This window comes from Balaenoptera physalus (assembly GCF_965194825.1).
Source record: "Balaenoptera physalus genome assembly, chromosome: 5".
NCBI classification, from domain to species: Eukaryota; Metazoa; Chordata; class Mammalia; order Artiodactyla; family Balaenopteridae; genus Balaenoptera; species Balaenoptera physalus.
The window spans coordinates 45,813,309-45,829,899 of NC_138884.1; the positions used below are offsets into that span (position 1 = coordinate 45,813,309).

Sequence of the window (16,591 nt, forward strand, 5' to 3'; positions counted from 1 at the left end):
TTGGTTTGTTCAAATCTTATTATTGGGTTTTAAGAGTTCTTTTTTTTTTTTTTTTCCAATGCAAAACATTTTAATAGGCTGTCAAATATACAGTAATTAGAATTATCTAAATATCACTTATATAAAAATCGGTGTATCACATTAGATGATTCTATAAAATAGAAACACAAATCACACATTGACAACAACCCCTGCAGTCCAAGAACCACCCCCATCAATAGTACAAATTACAAACACATTTTTAAAAAAGACATTGTTTAGACATTTAAACCAAAGTAACTTTGACTAAATACATTCATTCATCAAGTACAATAAATTTAGCATAGTCACTAATAACACAATTTTAGGTGCAATTTCACATGCTTTCATATATCTTCCAGTTCAATTCCCACAGTAAAGTGTCTTTGTGCACACCATATCCATTTATATGCAGGTGCATCATACATCATACTTAAGACTATTTCACCTTCATAATTAAACATGTTAATATATATTGTAAGTGAATACCAGGCCAAAATTTAACCTCAGTGATGACAAATTTAACAATTAAAAATATTCTTTACAGTATATTCTAATTTGTTTAATCGTATGAGTACTATTTCCTCTTACTAAACACTATCAAAATAAGTAATAAGAATTTAAATATTAACTCCAGAAACATGGAGACTCCAACCTTCTTAAAATATTAACGAGCATTTTAAGTAACAATACAATCATTCTGTAAGTCAAAAAAGTAATTTCATATTCATTGCCAAATTTAAAATACAAATGATTTGAAGATTGAGCCCTAAAATATTTGCAGTAAATTGTAAAGTACAATTTTTAAAATGTGCAGTAATATGCTTGTGAATATGTAATGGAATGTTTTTCACAGTAATGTTATGTTAAAACACTATTCTACATGAACGGTCTAAGTAAACGTACCTTTACCAGCAAAAGTGAAAAATTAAGGCCTTCTAATGCTATCTATAATTATTACCTGAACTCAAATGTCAAATAGAGGTTACAATGCTGCAAAGTATTATTTTTAACCTCTTTAACATATTGTTAGTTGCTTCACCTCAACTCAATTATTACCTTATCTTTACACAAAGTTGAATGCTAGTTAACTTTATTATCTTTAAATAAGCATTTCTCCATAACTCTATTTTAATTTAGCCCCCAACCCACCCCCATCTAGAGAGAATGCTGGAAATGGTTAGGGCTTTGTCTGATTGGATCACAACTATATATTCAGGGGTTAAAAATGTTTGTCACATTTATATTTCTGAATGAACTAAGATGCCTGGCCTCCATACACAACATTACTTGTTTTCCTAAAGCATTAATAGACAATTGCATCCTCTTTACATGACCAAATTGACTTTTTTTAATTGAAGTCTAGGCTATGAAGACATTACAGGATGTAATGGAAGGATAACCAAGGCTACAAATACATCAAATCAAGGTTAAAGGCACTGGATAAGGAAGATTATTACAAAGCATTGTAAACAATTTTTAAAGCAAATCAAGTTTTAAAGTATCAAATGCCAAACTACTAAGAACAAATGGTACTAAAATGATGACAATGCTTTAAAATAGTGGACAAAATATCTGTAATTTCACAAATAAAATTCTTTCATTGTTCTACCATTTTCTTTCATCCTACATCATCTTTAATATTCCAAGTCCTAGAAACAAATATGTTTCCAGTTGCATGAAACAAGAAAATCGCAACTGAGATATCTCTGAAAATTAATTCTATCTTCTCAAGTTAATTATAAATTTGATGTGTATACGGTATAGAGATATGAAGAACATCATCTTGGAAATCATAAAATAGTAAATTATACTCAACTAAAATCATAAAAAAAGATCTTATTCAGTTGAACACAATCTGAAGCCCCACAACAGCAAATTGTAGTGTAAAGAGGCATAGTAAGTACAATTCCCAGACACATAAAACAAATAACGAATACTGAGTTGAAAATACGACATGCTCCATGTTACAGTCATTTAATACACACATTTTCACAACTGTTTCTTGAAAAACTATTCAGATAAAATATTTAGCATCTATCAATTTTAATTTATTTGAATCTATGTAACTTCATCCATATTAAAATATCAATTAACGTAAATACTTTATTATAAAACTATTATACAATTTAAATTTTTATTAGAGAAATGTATTATTCATTATCCACAATTTTTTAAAGTCCTTTTCATGAGTGCATTCCATAAGAAATACACTAAAATCATTTATATTTCCTAGGGGGAAAAAACTACGGTAATCCTATTAATCCAAACTATATCCTTATTATTATTTCTTGAACATTTAAATGTTTAAATATGCTTGGTGAAAAGTGATCACTCATCCCCACAGTGGTAAATTTTAGCATAATGTTAAATGACTGGACTAGACAGTAAAATAGTCACATGTAGGTAACACAAATAGATGCTTGTTCTGTTACATGTAAGCTTACTTATAAAGCAACATAAAATGGGCATTGGATAACAGTGATAAAAAAAATGTAAACAAACAGAATTAAATGTGAATCCCTTCCCTGAAGAACATAAGATAAAAGTGTTTCTTGTTTTATTAAAACAAAACATTATCTATTGTATCAAAAAGGTAAGACACTGATTATACAAAACTAAATTTCCAAATATGGATAAAGAAAATATGGAACTGATTCACACTTTATTGAGCTAAAATGCGCAAAAAATCTGTTAATACTTATATTTATTAACTTCATTGTACATATAGGTTGATACCACCCCATACAAAAAAAAAAGTCTCGTTTTGTTAAGATTCAAAATAGTGTTTAAATTATATGAGCTTAAGATTTATTGAACCATTATCCAAATAACAACAACAACAAAAGTCTATGCTGTGGGACAAAAAAAGTAAAACTAAAAAATTTCTATTAACTATGACTTGAACTTCGTCCCCACAAAAAAAGCTATGGCAATACCCATTTAGGCAGCAGAGAAAAATATGAAGTCCTTATGGAAAATACCTACACTGACTCTAAATAAAAAATTGTAAATAATCAAATTTTGCTGTAACAAATGCATATGAATTTTAAAGGTATTCAGGCCTAATATATTTACTAAGCACAGAATCCATAGGGCATTTGTTACTTTTCTTTGTGCTCAGATACTTGCAAAAGTACACTCAGAGAGGGCTGGGAAGGTGAGATAAACATAAAATTGTGATACTTTCCTTCACACTAAAAAAAGGCTCTTGAATTTAAAAGTTTAATTTGTAATTTTGGGGGGAAAGCAGTCTAACAGTTCACAAGCCTAAAACAATTTCCAGGAATATGGCAAGACTGTTGACTACTTAGATGTTTTATTAGTGAATCAAAGTGCAAGTAATGAAAACATAAACATTTAACATATTTGAAAATTTAATTTCAAAGTTCTAAATGTTTCCAATAACAAATAACTAGTTATTTTTTAAAAGGGGTGGATGTGAAACAGAGATAATACTTACAAATCTAATTTTTCCAAGAAAAATAGTACTGCCCCCCCATGAAGTTAAATTATAATTTCTCTCTTGAATATGATATACAACTGTTTTAAGTAAGAATGAAACAGGAGCATGAATTTAGACATGTACCAAACTCTGTATGACGTACTAATTTACACACAGTATTTTTGCTAACACTTACAATACTGGATGTTGTCTTTCACTGCTTATTAGAATTCTGAGAAACACTTTTTAGCAACATATATTCATACCACTGCTTAACTAAATGGGGACATGTAATTACAAGAATTGTAAAAGAAAAAAACTCTCAAAAGTTATTTAAAGGAGAAATAAGAAGAGCTTCAATCATCCACCTTTTTGAAGCTGCAGTAAAAGGTATTATATGGTTTATAATACTTGTTACAATGTAGTAAAATTCCAATTTTCCCATAAAGATTTTAAAAGAAAAAATTTTGTTCCTTGCAGATAACTTCTCTCTTCCCTAACCTTGGCGAGACTAATTATTAGTGCCCTTAATGTCAGACTTTTGTTGTTGTTGTTGTCTATTTCAATGATCTTTTTCAAGAAGTATTTTGAAATATGCATATAAATGGAAATTTAAGGGAAAATCTGCTTTTGGAATACAATAATTCTAAATCATTTTACTTCTAAGAAGCACCTTTTGATATGCTGGTCTGAACTTTTAATATAAAACCTAAACAGTACTTATTTCTGTAGAATTTTCTCCAGTTTTAATAACTTCATACGTAGCAATACTAAGGATATCAACCTGTGCTTTCTAGATTTTTGAAAGTGTTCTAATAATGTAATGAGTTTAGATATGGCTCATTGTCAAGGGTGGGTGGACAGAGATTTCACAATAAATTGGCTACAGAAAGCTAACTAAACTCGTAATGACTGAATAATGGTTTGCATTTTGCTTAAGCCAAATAGATGTTTAAGCCACGTACCACCACATTCCCTGCTTAACATTCCTAAGTTTCTTTATTCTTTATAGTTTTCTAAAGAACAAATAATTAGTTTTCCTGAGTAAGATTATAAAAAAGTTAACCCTTCTACCAAAAGTATAAAGACAAATAAAATGTAGACTCACAATACAAATTTTTTACACAGCATTACAAGTGCAGAGTTATTAACTGCCGCTCTTCATTATGATTGCCCCACCCCTTTAAAAGATTGCAGCAAAGGATTCAATTGTCTAAAATACTCTGCAGTACAGTAATTAAATGCTTCAGCCCATAAACATATCCCTCATCTATTGTGTTGCTAGGGAACACATGAGCAAAGTCTATCATTCGCACTTCTACTTCCGCAATCTCTTGACAACCAGTGGGAAGATGGTAGAAGACTTTTTCCAGTTGGGAAAGTACGTTTCCGTTTAAATGTTCCTGTGACATGCTTTTCCACCCATTGTCTTGCTCTATATTTTCAACTTTCAACGAAGTCTGACTGTGATGCTTTTTTGAATACATTTTTCTGTGACGAGCATACATTTTGGACAAGCTTTTGCCCACTGAAGCCTCTATTTTTCCATTTGCTGTGGAACTTAACACATGAAAGTTATTATTGTACTCTAGTACATCTGTGTCTGAGAGCTGTCCTTTGGACAAAAACTTTTCTGCTAGAGTTCTGTCATTCAATTTTGCAGTAGTTGGCTGAGATGAACCTTCATAAACAAACAGTAATGAACTTGCATAAAAGTTAAGCTGCTTCTGGCTTTCAAACCACTGCAGAATATTCTCAATCTTCTGAATACTGGCAGCAATAGCATCTTTTCTTAAGCAGAATCCATTATGAAAAAAACGGGAGACTCCATCCTTTAGAGTTTCTTTTGTTAAGCTTCTTCCATAGTGCTGGTTTTGTGTCTCATAGCTATCAGAATGAACATGATAAACCCTCATGCCAAGCACCAAGAACCCAATCTCTTCCATTAATGGGTACTTGCTGACCTGTTGCTGAATCTTCTCAGATGAAGCAAAAGGATCATAGCTTTTCCGCCCTATCTTTACATCCATTATACAGGGCTTATTAAATTTATGGGTCACATCTTCCAGTTTTAGGTATAAATCATTTGGTGCAGTGGGAGGTGACCAGATACCGTAATATTTTGGCAAATATTTTCGTAGCTCTGAAAGAACACCATCAGTACAATCAGCAGCATAAACCATATGATAGAATTCCAGCTCTCTTGGACCCCTTGGAGGTGGCTGCAACTGTTTCAGAACTGTGCCATCTGGATGTTGCAGTATACCCACTTTGTCCTTCCCGTACATGTGCCCGGCCACCTGATGCGAGAGGGGCACGCAGCCGTTGAGGAAGCGGAGCCTGCCGCCCGCCGGCTTCGGGGTGCCCTCGCGGGCGGTCTCGCCCGCCAGTGGGGTCCGCATTTCTGGGGGGCCGGGCGCCTCAAGCCGGAGAGGGGATGGCGGCTCCGTTGCCATAACGGAGAGCTGAAGCGGCAGCAGCAGCGAGAGCAGGGAAGAAAATAAGGAGGAGGGAGGGGACGCCGGAGAACCCGGGGGTCGCTCAGGCTCGGCCGCGAGGAGGCCCGGGAGTTCCTGCGGCTGGTGCCCTCTGTGGCCCGAGGAGGGGGCCCGTGACGCCGCGAAGGCGCGGGCTCTGCCCTGCCCAACACTCGGCGGAGCGCGTCTCTGGGCTCCCGGCTCTCGCTGCTCAGCCGCCGCGGCCGCCGACCCGGGCGCAGCCCAGGAGACTGACCTCAGCGGATAAGCGGCGGCGGCGGTGGCGCCCCGCGCTCCCTCAAGAGTTCTTTATATGTTCTTTATAGATACAAGTTCTTTATCAAATATGTTACTTACAAGTATTTTCTCCAGTCCATGGCTCCTATTTCGATTTTCTTAACTGTGGATGCTTTTTTCAAAGAGCAGACATTTTTATCATGATGAAGTCCAGTTTATTGATTTTTTCTTTTATGTATTGTGATTTTAGTGTCATATCAAAGAAATATTTGCCTAACCCAAGTTCACAAAGATTTTCTCCTATGTTTTCTTGCAAAAGTTGTATAATTTTAGGTTTTACAATTAGGTCTACAATCCATTTTGAGCTAACTTTTGTATAAAGTGTGAGATATGAATGAAAATTTATTTTTTGTTTACACAAGGATCAAATTGCTCCAGGACTATCTGTTGAACAGACGATCTTTTCTCTACTGAGTTGCCTTTGTAGCACAAAATCAAAACTATTATGTCATGAGTTTTGCCCAAACCCAGTCAGATTCCCATCTTGAAAATCCACCTTAAACCATTGGAGTTCAGACCCCTAATCTTGTAAATATGTTCCCACAACTCCTGCTTCTGATAACTGCTAAGATTCTGCCAAGGTGTGGTGTTCTCACTCGCTGATGGAGGTTTAAAAAACTTAGCGGTGCTTCATGGAGAGATAACCAACTGACAAATTCCAACCCAATCTGATAATTTCTTTATTTTAAATTGAAATAATTATTTAAGAATGTGTTTAGATAGGAGATATTATACATAATTAGGGTTCATTTTGTCAGGTGTGATTTCACAAGGAATTTTTTTATCATAACTTAAGATTTACTGTTGTGAAAAATATTTGACAGTAGCTTTTGAAAAGCACAATTAGTCAAATTTGCACTTAAAATTATAATTCTTTTATTTTTCAATTAGAACTGTTTATCCTTTAATATTTAATAAGGGCTTCATAGGAGTGCTTCTCACTTTTATTTGTTTAGTCATTCAAAAATTACTTTTGGGAAACATTAGTTTGTAACACTGCAACAAGAAACTACAGGAACTATAGGACTAAAAACAGTAACATTTGGTCACAGCAACTCGTGGCAAACATAATATAAACTACAGCTTAGAGACCACGATGGTATAGATTAAATCTTTGGGATAGAAATGAGTGATCCAAAATGCATTAGGTTATAAAACATATTCTTATTAGCTTCTTGTATTTATTTTTGTTAGTAATTATAAATATAAGCCATTTATTGAAGTCTCATGATATTTCTAGCCGTGACCATTTTCCAGGAAGTGTTTGTATAAAATACACGTGATTTTATTCTCATATTAAAAATGTGGATACTGAGGGCTTCCCTGGTGGCGCAGTGGTTAAGAATCCGCTTGCCAATGCAGGGGACATGGGTTCGAGCCCTGGTCTGGGAAGATCTCACATGCTGCGGAGCAGCTAAGCCTGCAAGCTACAACTACTGAAGCCCGCGCCTAGATCCCGTGCTCTGCAACAAGAGAAGCCACCGCAGTGAGAAGCCTGCGCACCGCAAGAAAGAGTAGCTCCCGCTTGCCGCAGCTAGAGAAAGCCCACGAGCCCAAGGCAACCAAAAATAAAATAAATAAACATAAATAAATTTTTAAAAAAATGTGGATACTGAGATTTAGAGAGCTCTGGTGAGGAGCAGAGCTCCAACGCCTTCCTCGTCTCCTATCCTGTTGGGCTCTGTACCCTCTCCTTCCCTAGGTCCACAGAGCCTCAAGTCTATTGAAACTGATTTGGTCCTCTCTCCTCAACGTCAACCTGCCTGTTTTCTTTGTTACTTCTTTGCTCTAATACACTACCCAGATCGTGGCTTGGAGGATTTGTATGCAGGGTTATTTACCATACACAATTAGGAAGCCCCTCCCCGTGTGTTCTTCAGTCTCTGGCCATGGCGTTGGCAGTAGTCTGGGCTCACTCTCACTTATCACTGAGCCTCTGATTGGAGTCCTGGCGGCCGAGGCACTGTCACTCATGACAGCACAGCCTTTCTCCTTCGATACTTTCATAATCTGAAAATGAAATGCACATCTTTCACTGGTAGATTAGAAATAGAATTTTCTTCTCTACTTTTCGTTTGCAGACTAGGTTTTAAAGCCTCAAGTGACTGTGTGAACTTTATCTTGTCTCTGCCAGCAGTCTGCATCAGCAGCATGGGGTGACTTTGGTTGCCAGACCTTTCTCATGCTCTCCACCCATCAAATGGCTTCAACCCAGGGTCCCAGGAGTGTGTTGGTTTCCTGAGGAACAAAATCCTATCTTCCAATAGAACGCTTACTTCCAGCTACTCACTGGCACATACAGAGTCATACAGAGTTTGTAAACCTAGCTTTTCTTCTTACTACTTGGAGATTAATCCTATAATGCCCTCATTCTTCCAGAACAATAGTTCTCCACATGAGAATTAACAATTGCTTCTTTAAGCCACATTGAGCCACATCTGGCAGGAAATGTTGTACTGAAAACTGGAAGATCTAACTGGTGGCTGGATTTGACATTGCTGAGTCTTTTGTAATATTCTCTGCTTCATTTTGCTGAGAAATGAAAGTTTGCATTAGGTGGTCTGGAGTTGTGAAACACAAATGTGGACATATGGAAAAAATTCTCAAAGCTCTTTTTATTTTTCTTGAAGTGACAATATTGCCTTATGTTTAAATCCACTGAGTAGAATAATATTACTTATTTAAAAGCCTACATATTTTCAGCTTTATAATATCAGGCACGCCTATGGAAAGAAGCCTTTCATCAGAGAGGGGAAATAGTGAGTATTTAGAATGACAATTGTAATTTTAGCAGTTTAACTGGGACTTTTTATTTTTTATTATTTGGTTAAAGGGCCAGATAGTAAATATTTAGGCTCTGTGGGCCTGCAACTCCTGAACGCTGCCACTGCAGAGTGAAAGCAGCCTTGGACTGTACTTAATGAATGGGTGTGGCAGTGTTTCAATGAAACATTGTTTAGACAGGAACAAAGCAGATTTGGACCTCATGCCAGTTTGTTGACCCTTACCCTAGAAAAAACTCTGAGTTTCACATTCTTTTTTTATATCCCCATGACCCTCCTTTTTAAAATCATCTGCCATCTATACCGTGCAGTGCAATGTTAGGTTGCCAGATTTATATTTGTTGATTGTAAGTATGTCTCCCAAACTATATATTTATATGAAATTCAAATTTATCTGGGCATGGTGTATTTTACCTGGCAACCCTATCCCAGTGACCTTTTTCCCACATATTCCACCTTAATTTGGAGCTTGATGTCCTTCCCTAGATCAAAATCTTCTTTGGAAAATGTCTGACGTTCTTAAAGATCAGCTGAGGGGGAATTTAGGGCCACACTGCCTTTCCTACAATTGCCTTTGTTGCATGTTAGGAACAATAATGAAGGAAAAGGAACAAAGTTTTTGTCTCAGGCTAAATACAAACACATCTGTACTTGTGCAAGAGAGGTTTGGTGGAGCCGTAATTTCCTTTCCATTCCCTGAACATCTGCCCTGGTCACAGGTTACCTATTGTTTCTAGGTAAGTGAATCCTGATGGAGTCAACATGGAGGACGATATTCAGAGAAGAGGGGTCTTAAAGGGATATGATACAGAAGAGAACCTACCTAGTACAGAGTAAATGCTTCAGTGCATACATGTTCATTATCATTCCCTAGTCCTTTAACATCCCAATTATTTCAATTCATTCAATATAAAATATTCAAAGAAAAATTCTGCCCATATACTCTGTACTTGCTTAATAAATAAGCCTCATTAAAGTTAAAATTTAGAAGAATGAGACTATACAAGTCACAAGATCAAGGTATTATTTCAGTCATTCTAAATGATGTTGGTATTTGAGTTCAAATTACATTGCACGCTGGCTCTGAAAGGGGCAGAATTATTTTCCAGAAAATGTTGGCAAAGATCTGCTAGGCTGTGAGAAGTTGGTTCTCATGTACTCTGGGCTGTGAGAGAACACTATCTTTTCCCATAAACACGAGGGAAGGTGAAAGGGCTCTGGGGACTTCTGATGGGGAAGATAATGAAAGGTGCCTTCATACCTCAGCTGTTCAGCACCATTAACCTTCCCAGTAATTGAAACACACAAAAGGGGGGGGGTAAGTGAGAGGCCTCCCTCTCGTCTATTACCTGGCAGGTACAATTACTTAAGCCTTCAAATAAAGGAACGACTTTAGGTTCCTTTTCAACCATTCTTTACAAAAAAATCAACCAAAGCTTTTTGTTTTTTAACTCTAATGTTATAATCATTTCTTTCTTTTGATTTGTGCCTGTGGATTAAAGCATACCCAGCTCAATAAGGTGGGCATTTGTTATTTAATTAATGTAACTAATAAAGTCCACCATGTAGAAAAGGTTACAGCAACAAAAAAAAGAGGTCTTAAAGGTTTACCATAGGAGACCAATTTACGATTCAAAGTGGTTTTAGACTGACAGGCAAAAATAAGATTTCATTTTCCACATGGAAATGAAAAATACAAATGCAAAATTTTAATCTAGTTCAAGCTGAGGAATAACATCATATTGTAATTACAATACAAGGAAAATGAACCTAATCCTATAAATGTGTGTATGGACATGAAGGAAACTAGTTTTCATCAGTTATGTCAATGACATAACAATAGAGCAATGGAAGTGTGTGTGTGTGTGTGTGTGTGTGTGTAGGGAGTTGTTATTAACACTTCTCTATGCGAATTATACATGTACATATAAGAATGTATTTCTGTGATAAGACAAGAACATCTAGAAAAGCATTTTAAAAAGTAGTTATCTTTGCAAAAGCTAAAAGTTCCTATAATTAAAAAGCAAGTCATCCAGCTCATGTCACATACTCACAGTATCATCCAGTGGCATTTATATCAAAACTTGCTATTATAAGTTAGATTCTATTTGCTTTTGAATCTACTTGAATTATGCAGCCATTATTTGAGGTAAATTACAAAAATGTTAAATGTTTCTATTATCTAAATCAAGATGAAACAGAAAGATATTTCAAAGTTTCTGATACAATTTTATTTTCTTTTTTAAAGGGGAAGAGGAGGAAATGAGGAGTCTTTTTTTTTTTTAATTGATTGATTGATTGATTGCTATGTTGGGTCTTCGTTTCTGTGCAGGGGCTTTCTCTAGTTGCGGCAAGCGGGGGCCACTCTTCATCGCGGTGCGCGGGCCTCTCACTATCGTGGCCTCTCTCGTTGCGGAGCACAGGCTCCAGAAGCGCAGGCTCAGTAGTTGTGGCTCACGGGCCTAGTTGCTCGGCAGCATGTGGGATCTTCCCAGACCAGGGCTCGAACCCGTGTCCCCTGCATTAGCAGGCAGATTCTCAACCACTGCGCCACCAGGGAAGCCCTCTGATACAATTTTAAGTGAAAATGGTGAGAAAGTGAAGCTGCCAGATGGCAAATATTTAATTTCTGCTCAGTTTTCTTCCATCACAAATACCCTGTGCTGGGCAGAGACTGAGGTCTAAATGGTCCTCATTCTTCACGCTCCTGGATTCACCCTCTTTGCCACATGGCTTTTCAGCTCCTTTTACTGAAGAGGCAGAATCTGTTCTCCCGACCCTTGATCCCGAGTTAGGTTATGAGATTTACTTCGGTCAATGGAATGCCAGCTGATGTGACACACGAAGATCAGAACAGACTTGTATTTTTCTGCTTCTTCTCTTAGTTCTGTGCCACCGCGGTGAGAGGTGCCTGGGTTTGTTTGCTGAGCAATGATACACAAGTCCAGTCATCTCAGATGGGGCCATTCTCCATCAGCGGACAACAGCCTCCCCAAGGCAGGTGCGCAGGAGACCAGAACACCTGCTGAGCCAAGAGTGTGGTCTTGAGACCCCTGAGCTCAGTAAAGTGGTGTCTGCCACTGAGGTTTCTGGTTGATTCACAGCATTATTATGGCAGTAAATAACGGATATTGCTGCTTATGTTTTTTAACTCCCATTTTTCAGTTACATTTCTATTTGGAATAGTGTGGTAAAGTAGATGTCAATGGATTCAATGTTTTTCTAGAGTTTCTGTATTCCTTTTTAAAAACAGCTTTGAGATATAATTCACCTACTGTACAATTCACCTACTTAAAGTGTCCAATTCAATTGTTTTTTTGTATATTCACAGAGTTGTGCATTCATCTCCACAATCTATTTTATCAATTTTATTGATAAAAAAAATTTTGGAAATTTTATCAATTTCCAAAAAAAGAAATCTTTCTTTTTCTAGCCTACAAGTCTCCCATCTCCCACAGCCCCAAGCAAACACTCATCTACTTTCTGTCTCTATAGGTTTGTCCTTTTTGACATTTCATATCAATGGGCTCATATAATATATGGTTCCTTATGACTAACTAATTTCACTCAGAGTATTTTCAAGATTCCTCTACATTGGAGTACTTTATTCATCAGTACTTCAGCCTAAAAATATATCACTGGAATTATGGAATAAACTTAATCCTTAAGGGTGTATTTGTTTAATTAACCAGCACTATTACGAGTTCTCAGTCTTGTTTTCAATTTAAAAAGACTTTTAATGATAATCATTAAAATGCTTATGGTTGAATTTAGATTCAATTCTGTGCAATAAAATCAAATTGGTTATCACACAATAAAGGCCGTATATGAGAAGCCCATAGCTGATGTCATACTCTGTGCTTTTCCTCTAAGATCAAGAATAAGAGAAAGATGCCCACTCTCACCACTTTTATTCAACATAGTATTAGAAGTCCTAGTCAGAGTAATTAGGCAAAAAAAAAAAAAAAGGAAATCAGCAGCACCCAGCTGGAAAGGAAGAAGTAAAATTGTCAATATTTGCAGATGACATGATATTATATATAGAAAACCCTAAAGACTCCACCAAAAAAACACTGTTAGAACTAATAAACAACTTTAGTAATGTTGCAGAATACAAAATCAATATACAAAAATTGGTTGCATTTCTATATGCTAGTAATAAAACAATACCACTCACAATTGCATCAAAAGAATAAAATACCTATGAATAAATTTAACCATGGAGGTGAAAGACCTGTACATTGAAAACTATAAGACACTGATGAAAGTAACTGAAGGAGACACAAATAAATGGAAAGATATTCTGTGGCTCAAAGATTAGAAGAGTTAATATTGTTAAACTGTCCATACTACCAGAAGCAATCTACAGATTCAATTCAATCCCTATCAAAATTCCAATGGCATTTTACACAGAAACAGAGCAAAAAAATCCTAAAATGTGTAAGGAACCACAAAACACCCTGAATAACCAAAGCAATCTTAAGAGAGAACAAAGCTGGAAGCATCATGCTTCCTGATTTTAAGTTATATTACAAAACTATGGTATGGTATTGGTATAAAAACAGGCACATTGATGAATGGAGCAGAATAGAGAGCTCAGAAATAAACGCACACATATATGGTCACTTAATTTATTACAAAGGAGCCAAGAATATACAATGGGGAAAGGACAGTCTGTTCAACAAATGGTGTTGGCAAAACTGGACAGCCACATGCAAAAGAATAAAACTAGACTACTACCTTACACCATACAAAAATTAACTCAAAATGGAATAAAGACTTGAATTTAAGACCTGAAATCATAAAACTCCTAGAAGAAAACATATACGGTAAGCTCCTGGACATTGGTCATGGCCATGATTTTTTGGATATGACACCAAAAGCAAAGGCAATAAAAGTAAAAATAAACAAGTGAGACTACATCAAACTAAAAAGCTTTTGTACAGTAAAGGAAACCATCAACAAAATGAAAAGGCAACCAATTGAATGGGAGAAATATTTGCAAATCATGTATCTGATAATGGGCTAATATCTAATATATATAAAGATCTCGCACAACTCAATAGCAAACAAACAATCTAATTAAAAATGGGCAAAGGATCTGAAGAGACATTTTTCCAAAGAACACATACAGTTGACCAACAGGTATAGGAAAAGATGCTCAACGTCACTAATCATCAGGGAAATGCAAATCGAAACCACAATGAGATATCACTTCACACCTGTTTGTATGATTATCATCAAAAGGTAAGAAATAACAAGTGTTGGCAAGGATGTGAAGAGAAGGAGACACTTGTGCACTCTTGGTGGGAATGTAAATTGGTACAGACAGTATGGAAAATAGCATGGAGTTTCCTCAAAAGATCAAAACAGGGACTACCATATGATCCAGCAATTTCACTTCTGTGTATTTGTACAAAGAAAATGAAAACACTAACTCCAAAAGATATATGCACACCCATGTTTATTACAGAATTATTTACAATAGTTAAGACATGGGAACAACTTCAGTGTTCATTGATGGGTGAATGGATAAAAAAATGTGATACACACACTGGAATACTATTGAGCCATTAAGAAAAAGGAAATTGTGCCATTTGTGACAACATGGAGGGACTTCGAGAGCATTATGCTAAGTGAAATAAGTTAGAGAAAGATAACCTCTGGTCTCACTGATATGAGTAATCTTAAAAAGAAAAAAAAGGAGCTCATAAATACAGAGAACAGATAGTTGGTTGCCAGACTGGGGGGGTGGGGATGGGGGTGGGAAGTAGGTGACATGAGTGAAGGGGGTTCAAAAGGTACAAATTTCCAGTTATAAAATAAATAAGCCACAGGGATGTAATGTATAGCATGGTGAATATAGTTATTAATACTGTATTGCATATTTACCAGTTGCTGCAAGTAAATCTGAAAAGTTCTCATCACAAGAAGAAAGAAAAAAATCTGTGACTGTGTATGGTGATTGATGGTAACCAGATTTACTGTGATGTTCATTTTGCAATACACACAAATGTCAAATCATTGAATTGTACACCTGAAACTAATATAGTGTTCTATGTCAATTATACCTCAATAGAAAAATTCTTAGGTCAAGATCAGATGTTGATTTTAATTTTAAATTAGAAAAGGACTTTTAAGGATGCACTCAACTCTGCCTCCCTCTTCCTACCCCAAAGGAGTAAAGAAAAATTGTGACCTTTTATGCCTTTCATAAAATTAGAAATTTTGTTTAAAGGGTATAATATATCTCAATTTAAAAAGTTTAAAAAAAAAAAAGAATTTTTTTTCCTGGACACTCATGTAGTTGATTCTGTGAATTTATCCTTCTTTGTGATATGATAGAAGGAAGTTCTAGAATCTCCCTTTTCTCTCTATGTATGCACCTCAGCTGCTGCCATCAGTGGACATGTGTGCAAGATGCTATTGGAGACTCTGGTGCTTGAATTGGGTAGAATGCTGGACAGCTGACTCTGCACTTCATTTTAACGTTAAGCCTCTCTGATTCTACTTGTGCCAGAATGTCAGAAAAAGTGTGTTGTTTATGCACAATCCTGTGAAATGGTTATTAAGCACTTTTGGAAATACCATGCAGTATTGCTTTTATACTTCAAGTTCTTAGTTGTGGTTTGTTCTATCTTAGATACCAGTGTTTGTTAGTCCCCAAAAGTCCTACTGGGTTGAAATGGGCTGAATTGGAAAGAAATAGTATAAGCAGATAAGGTAGGGGGTCTATGGAGAAAGAAAACCAGACATGGCTTTCTGGACATAAGAGAACACCTATTAATTTAGTACAAGCCATTTTGTGATCTAAGCCTGGCCAGAGTGCTTGCCCTTGAACAGGTCTCAGTAATGAAGGATCTTAAGGGAAAACAAGAATGCTGACTGTTATCAGGCAAGAGAGGTAGCACTAGTAATAATGTATCAGTTGTAAAGACTTCCAGTTCTGTTTCCATGGTAAAGATTAGCCTGAAGCACTCAACCACCAGGTCAAACGGAACCTAAGGGATGATGGCGTTGACCTTTTCTGATCCTCCGGATTTCAATCAACTAAAGCCTGGGCTCTGCCTACCTCCCAAGCCCTTTCATGAATATACATGTACCCTTAGCTTAAAACTTCCCCAGTTTTGCTGTTTGGGGAGACACCGCTTTGGGAAAGATCCCTAGTGTTCTATTTACTTGCTGCAAGTAACAAATCCTTCCTTCTCTCACTCTTTGTCTTGGTTGTGTCTTTTGGCTCGACACCCACCAAGAGGCAAACTTAGTTTTTCGGATAACAATATGAGGCTGACTATTCTCTAGCTGAGATTTATGTAATTAGATGCATAATCCTTTGGTTGTTAAAACCAGGGCTTCCAAGGGCTAGTTATAGGGAACATAGCTCATCAGAGATAACCTGCGAAGACACCGTGCAGTGTGTTTTTTATCACACATGTGACAATTCTTCTCCCTGCAGTCTGTCTCTCCATAATTGTTCTTCAGGATTTGTTGCCTGGGGGCTTATGGGAAAAATGACTCCTAATAGAAATACTATTATATTTTATTCACAGTATTCTTTCAGAGGATTTAAT

General features: G+C 36.2%; 1 protein-coding gene, 1 long non-coding RNA gene and 1 pseudogene across 5 annotated transcripts in view; 2 read left to right on the forward strand and 1 right to left on the reverse strand.

Annotated features, from left to right (window-relative positions):
- LOC309661718 (stearoyl-CoA desaturase 5-like) overlaps positions 1 to 16,591 on the forward strand; it is a 386,110-nt gene that overhangs the window by 255,575 nt on the left and 113,944 nt on the right. The window lies entirely within an intron of this gene.
- LOC309661737 overlaps positions 1 to 16,591 on the forward strand; it is a 57,438-nt gene that overhangs the window by 1,055 nt on the left and 39,792 nt on the right. For 2 of the 3 annotated variants that reach the window (XR_014264232.1, XR_014264233.1), the window contains one exon: positions 11,906 to 12,021. This is a non-coding gene — a long non-coding RNA (uncharacterized lncRNA). The remainder of the gene's footprint in view (positions 1 to 11,905; positions 12,022 to 16,591) is intronic. The other variant, XR_014264234.1, reaches the window with a different exon arrangement.
- Positions 1,588 to 5,942, reverse strand: LOC309661699 (inositol polyphosphate multikinase pseudogene; annotated as a pseudogene). Its single transcript has one exon. The product of its transcript is annotated as an inositol polyphosphate multikinase pseudogene (transcript).